At 42.9% G+C, this 6,974-nt stretch overlaps 1 protein-coding gene across 1 annotated transcript in view; it reads left to right on the top strand.

The window, feature by feature from the left end:
* Nucleotides 1–4,273: 4,273 nt before the first annotated feature.
* Nucleotides 4,274–6,974, top strand: part of HS3ST1 (heparan sulfate-glucosamine 3-sulfotransferase 1) — an 82,575-nt gene continuing 79,874 nt past the window's right edge. The window contains exon 1 of the mRNA XM_070945829.1: nt 4,274–4,461. The gene's annotated coding sequence lies outside the window, so the exon portion shown is untranslated. The remainder of the gene's footprint in view (nt 4,462–6,974) is intronic.

Genomic DNA, 6,974 nt, shown 5'->3' with positions numbered 1-6,974 from the left:
GGCATCCTGCCATTGTTCTGATAGGAAATTTCTTTCATGGTGAAATTTGTAGTTGGAGGAGATGGCTTTCATCTAATTTGTTCGCAAGTGATGGATGACATTCCTTATAAGGATTAAATCTAAAGCCTGCCAGCAAAACGTTTTTATTTTATACATTCTTATTTTATAGTTATCAACCAGGAAAATTTTATTTATCCAAATGTTTTATTTCCATCATTTGAGAAACAGAAGTTCTAAGTCCACTTTTGGAAAACAAGTTCCCAAAAGAACCAAAGTGCGATTTATTTCTGAACAGACATGGGAAAAATCTACCGCTTTATTTCAGTTTGTTCATGCAGCATACAGCAAATTTCCTGAAGTTATTTTCCTAGTTCTGTATCTCCTTTTTTAGACTGTTTTTCCATAGCTGTATAAATAGCTTTTGAATGTGATCTAATAGGCAAAAACCTCAAGTTCCCCAAAAGGGGGAACTTAAAATTTGTTGTAATTTTGATTTGTTCTCATCTAAACGAATAGATAAGATTCTTTATAACAAAATAGGTTACCAAAGAAATGCACTTTTATGCTGTGACAAAAAGATTTTTCTTCTTTAAAAAATCCGATTTGCACAAACAAGGGACCTTTTGCCCTTTAAAGTCCTAAATCCCATTGAGTGCAGATAACCTGGCCGTGAAAAATGGTGACATTATTATTCTACATAGAGAATATTACTTCTCCAAGAAGAGAAATGTATGTTTAGACAGGACACTAGCAATCTCTTTTTGCACAATGTAACCTCACAGCTGCATGTACCCCTTCCCTAAAGTAATCTTATAGTCTCACATACGATTACCAAAAGTCTACACCAGAACATGAACATCTCACCAGGGGATCAGTAATCCCACATAAATACAACATTTTCTATGAGATCATTTGACTCTCATGCATTTTTAATCATCTCTAAAGATTTGGGTAAAAAATGTTTTGTTGTATTTTAGAGCGGGCAAGATGTTTATGAATGTCTTACTCTACTGATCTCACTTCAGATTCTTTAAATCATAGGTTTGCTTCGACACTGGAGACATTACCCCCTTCAGATACATTCAAGTTTATTATTCAATAATCAATCCTTAAAACATGTCATTTTATGCTTAATTATAAAAAAAGGTTGTCATTGTCCCATAACTGAAGATACTAGCCCAGGGGTCAGCAACCTATGGCTCTGGAGCCTCATGTGGCTCTTTCATCCCTCTGCTCCGGCTCCCTGTTACTGGTGGGCTCCACAATTGATAGGGCTCTCAGTTAGGACAGGTAGAGGAAAAAGGACGCTGTGCTAGGAGACTCTTTGGTGGGGGGAGTAGACTTCCGGTCAGCAGAGGAAAAAGAATGCCACACTAGGAGTCGTCTCTATGGTGGGGGAACTGGACTTCCGGTCGGCTCCAGAATTAAATGGGGGGCTTCCGGTTAGGACCTTTGTGGCTCTTTGAGTGTTTAAGGTTGCTGACCCCTGTACTAGCCCAAGGGAGGTACTAGTTTTCTTGCACTCTCTAAAGTTTATTAGAACATCATAGGAATAAAGAAATTGACCGAGTATGGGAGAATAGAAGATTCTCATACAGTAGGCTGAAAGTCTGCTCAGACTGAATCTAGGTAGGGCAAAGATGGCAGTATATAGTAGTCTTCTCTGTGGCTAACATGGCATGATATTTTGACAATATCAAAGCTAATGGATTTAGGAATCTTTAAGAATCTGCCAAGGTCCTTTCCTGTCTCCATTATGATGTCACACAAAATGTAGTTTAGAATGTATGACTGGGACTAGTGTTTAGCTTTGAATTAGGAAGGATGTAAGTCATTGACAAATAGTCCATGTTTTTCAGCTGTCCTCACCATTATTATGATCTGGTGTCTTCCAGATATGTAGTTGGAGGAAAGGGAAGAAGAAATGCCAGAGATGCCAGCATCCACAACCTGTTTCTATACACTGTTGCAACTGAAGGCACTATTTCTCACTATTCTGGGGTGGAAATCAATTTTTAAGCTTAAGCATCACAATGAAATTCCAAGGAAACTCCTCCAAAATCCATTACCCAAACCCACCCCTTCAAATACGGCACATGGTTTCACCCACTTTGCAATACTGTAGTGTTTGTACCTCTCTCCAATATGTTTAGTCTAGCACTTGTGCACTCAGAGGTAGTTTGTTTTGTAAGAGAATGCTGATTTAACTATCAAAGTGGTTTTGAAGACAGAGAAAATTACCCTTTTAATGCCACACCCGAAAGCTAAGAACTTATAGACTTAAAAAAAGAAGAAGCCATATTCAGTTTCTCAAGGGATCATGGCTGAACTGAAAGGTAACAGCACCTTCTCTCTCAGGTAAACAAAATATGGATGAGATGCAACAAATGGCATTCTGAAATTCTTAGGACAAATGGTAGAAATACCAGGTGGGTGTTCATTTTTCTCTCATACGCTCAATTTTAAGGCCATTTCAGAAAATATCAAGGCCATTTGTTATTTGCCTTTACTTCTGAAGCCCAGCTTAAGATCAGAGAAAGGTCCTAATTCCAGCTACCCGGAAGAAACAAATCTGCCACCTGAACTTGGCAGCATCACAAGTGTTCATTACCTACTTAATTCCCTACCTACAAAGAAAGCCAAGGACTGTCCAGTAAACCTCTCCTTGCCCCATTTTCGTCCTTCACCGCTTAACAGCATAGCTGGATGACAGCCTCTGAAAGCTGATCTTGTCTGATCTCAAAGGGGAAAAAAGTTAAGCAGAATCAGACCAGAGCTGTAGGCTGAAGAAGGGGGGGAAAAATCCTAGAATATATCGTTGCCAAGAAGAAAAAAAAACGATGCTTGTTTTTTTTTTTTTGAAGCTACTGGCAGTTTAGTAGGACTGAAAGGAGGCTTAACTTTTATCCACCTATTGGCTTGTTCTCGGAACAGGGAAGTGGGATCTCAATAATAATAATAATAATAAAATCTCCTTTTGGATGTGCAGAAACTGATCTACCGATTGTGTTAAGTCAAACGCTGCTTTGGTCGGAATCTCAACGATACGGGATTGATCGCGACTATCGAATATTTGACTCTTCGCTCGCCGCTGGAACTACTGACCGGAGCAGCATTTATTTCCGAGCGAAATTGCAAAAAGAGAAGACCGCGGAAAGACCCCCGCGCATTGCAAAGGATGCCTTTTAGGCAGCCGGCACCACCTCGAAACGTTTCTTGTTTTGGGGGTTTTTTTGCCTGCCGCCACCCGGGAGCAAACCCACGACTACAGGAAAGCGGGACCGACTTCTGACGCCACGATGTGAGTTTGCTTTCGTGCAAAAAGGCTGCTGCGCACGTTAAGAACTATTTATCTCTCCCCCCCCCGGCTCCCACCCCCCCCACCCCCCCCACACTTCTCCACCCTTTTCTCTCGGCGCGGCGCTTTCCAAGCTCCTACAACCACTACTCCTTTGCAAACTCGTCAGCTCTTTCCCCCAAAGGACGCCCTTTGCAGACGCAGCTCTGGGGATTGGAACCGCCCTTCCCTCCCCTCCCCTCCCTCCCCACCACCACCGCGTCCCCGTTTGGGGTGAACCGTGGAGACCCTCCCACTCACCCCCCCCGCCCGTGGAAAAAACGGCGGCCTCGCGTGCAAGAAGCTGAGGCGCCATCCCCCTTCCTCCTCCTCCTCTTTCCTCGTCCTCCCCTCCTCCTCTCCTCAGGCGTTGTCCGGGGACGCTTCCCGAAAATGAACGAAGAGGGCAGGAGCGGGCGCTTTTACCTGCCCGCCTTTCAGCTCGAGCGCGGGCTGTCGAGGAAGTCACCTGCCCCCTAAGCTCCTCCCCCTCCTTTGGCAGCCCAACCCAGCGTTTGGGGCGGGGGGGGGGAGGGAAAAGCGGGCAAAGGAGAGAAGAACGGCGAGTCGCCCTCTGGCATATAGACGGACGTTTTTCCCCCGCTGGCAAGGCTTGCGCCGGCTCTTCTCCCACTCCGCTCCGTCCTCTCTCCCTCCCTCCACGCCGCGCGCCTTGGCGAGGTGGGGGGGGAGAAAAAGGAGCGCGAGAAGTCATGCACCCATTAATGAACTCCGCGCGCGGGAGTTGCAGCGAGCGGGGCGGGGGGGAAGCCGGCCCGGCTGGCGTTCCTCCAAGCACCCCCTCCCACGTTTCTCTTCTTCACCGCCGGTTCTGGTCCCTGGGAATGACTGAATGAATGAATCATGAGGTGGCGGCTGCTGCTGCTGCCGCTGGAGGTAGTGTGAGGCGTTTATCTGGGGCAGACGGTACCGCAGCCTTCAGCCTTCTTCGCACGGTGGGGTGAAGCGGGCGAGAGAGCGACCTGCTTTTTCTCTCCACACCAACCCCCCTCCCTCTCCGGCCGGCTCCGGGACCTGCCGCCGACCCCAATTTCCAGCCTTGCCCGCCAACCCCTTTGGGTCCTGCAGCAAAAGAACCGCGGCTTTCCATGGCTCCTGAAGAGGTAACCCAATAACAAAAACCCCTGCGAAGTGATTTTGTTTTGGCTAGCCGAACCACTTTCTCTCTTCCGGGAGAAAGCAAAAAAAAAAAAAAGCTTGGGATGTTAAAATTAGGGGGCTTTGGGGGTTTAAGGATACTCGCCCTGGGGTGCCGGTATCCGGCCTGAATTGCTTTTGAACGCTGTTAGGTCTTGGGAAGTGTAGTCCACGTGTAAATCTGGTGCGCGTCTGAATGTTGTGTCACTGAAGTTCCTCGGCGGCTCAAAGCTCCCCTTCGCCTCTCCTGCCAAAGACCTGAGTTGGAACTCCTCTCAGCGGATGCTTCAGGAAAACATTTGTGACTTTAAAAAAAATTAAAATAAGAGGCCGTTGGCAAGCCGGGGAGAGGGAGACCTGTGAAATATTAAATGCGGCTAATGCATTGATTTCGTTTTTCTTAACCCCCAAAAAACGAACACTTGCGGATTAATTTGCCTACTTTGAAGGGAGACAGCAGTGCCAAATTCATTTTTCTTCCCATTCCCCTTTTTGCCTTAGAGAAAAAGGTTTGGGGGATCTTTTCTGAAATAACAAGCAGAGCCCATAGAAGCTTGATTCCAAAAATCTTGCATTTGTTTTCTGTCAGTTTGATGGTTTTCATAGCCTTGGAAGTACTTACTGTATCTTAAAATATTATTCTATTTTTTTAAATTTCAACTGTTCATACCTGAACAGGGTATGAACAGTTGTCGCTTAACTGGGGGGTCACTTAAATTGTCATCAGCTGGAAGATCACTAATTTAATTTACAGTGAGTGGCAGTTGTTGATTGCATGGGGGGGGTGGCTGCCTTTTGAAATAATGCAGTTCTTGTGGCGTCATTTTTTTACAAGCCAACTGGCCCTGGATCAGACTTGACTAGTAGTCACATGTCCTGATCTGGAAGATTGTCTGATACCACTGATTACTTGTATGCCTGAGAGAAAGAAACTCTGCATGTGTTTAGATGTGCTCTCAGCTTGTTGCTTCAAATTGTTCCAGGGATGAGTCCATCATTATACAGATTCTGTAACTGAGCAAGGTCCATATGAACCCCCTAATACTCATTACGCTAGCCAATATTACATAAATGGTTAGACCAACATTTGTTTAATCTTAAAATAAAGATTGGTCACCACTATTTGGTTCATACGTGCTTTTAACCTTAACCTTTCTAGAAAGTATAATGACTAACAACTTGAGGTAAATTTAGAAATACTTAATAGACCTATATGGTTTGACCTAATATCTCAATCCTACAAATACAGTACTAGGTCACATTCCTTAATGCATGTTTAAAATCATTTTTGATAGTTTAGTTTGTAGTGGGGCTAAAATTACTGTAATTGATTTCATCTTCTTTGTGTGGACACTAAGAATAGCTGAACTTTTTTAAAAAAATCTAGCTTTCTGACTTCGTCATTTATAAAAACCCGGTGTTGTAATATGCAAATATTGAGAAAGGGAGAAATGAATGGAATTAAAAATCAGCCAAGATACATTTTAAAACAATAATCTATTTAACTGAGCAATCTGCATTGTAGTATGGGTGAACACCATAGATAGGATCTGATAGATTTGGAAGTGCTTTTTTTAAATCAGTCAGTGAGGGTACTTGAATCCTGAACAGGAACTACACTAACAATAATTCCCTCTTCCTTTAAATGAACCTGTTGCAATGAACAGTGCTTGGTGAAAATCGTCAATCAGAACTATCATTCTGCAGCTAATTCTTGAATTTTAGAATCCAGGAAAACAGATCCCACAAAATCTGAAATGCCTCAAAGTAATTTAAAGCCTTTAAATAATTTGTTGTTTAAAGTTGTCTAAAATGAATATTGTTCAAGTTATTTGTCTAATGTGCAATGACTACTATTTATTTGGTGACTAAAAGTTCTCTCCTTGTGTTATGAAATCAACTATCAATGAGAAGCAAAGGTAGCAGTTCTTTGTGGGACAGAAAAACCATCCTATCACGTTAAGTTAAAAAAAATATGATATATTACTTTATGTTGCAGTCATTTATCATTCTTGAAAGAGAACCATAAAGCATTAATCTGTTTAAAATTTACCAGACTGTGCTTATGTAATTGTTCCTAATTTCAGGAAGCTGTTCACATTTAGAAGACTAGTGCTATAACCAGTTGCACTTGCTTTTTTAATTCTGTGAACCATATCATTAGAAAACATAGAAAGGATTTAAATGGATTCGGTGTTTATTGTGCTGTGACAAACCCTCCATTTAATTTGTGGCTGCCTAGCAGCAGCATCCTAACCAACCTTAACTGATCTTAAGCAGCTAAATAGGGCCAGATCTGATTAGAACTTTCATGAGAGATTAATAGTTGCATCTGAAGGCTGTAGGCTAAACTGGGAAGTTGAAGAAAACATTTCAGAATAAGGCAATGGCAAACCACTTAAATGTTGTTCACGAGGAAACTACACAGACCTGTTCGTGAAATTGCTGAGTCAAGCTTGACTCAAACAGACAGTCTTTT

The sequence above is a fragment of the Pituophis catenifer genome, unplaced genomic scaffold (genome assembly GCF_029215685.1).
Source record: "Pituophis catenifer annectens isolate HBS135680 unplaced genomic scaffold, rPitCat1.0.hap2 SCAF_6, whole genome shotgun sequence".
NCBI classification, from domain to species: Eukaryota; Metazoa; Chordata; class Lepidosauria; order Squamata; family Colubridae; genus Pituophis; species Pituophis catenifer.
This window is presented reverse-complemented; position numbering and strand designations above follow the sequence as displayed.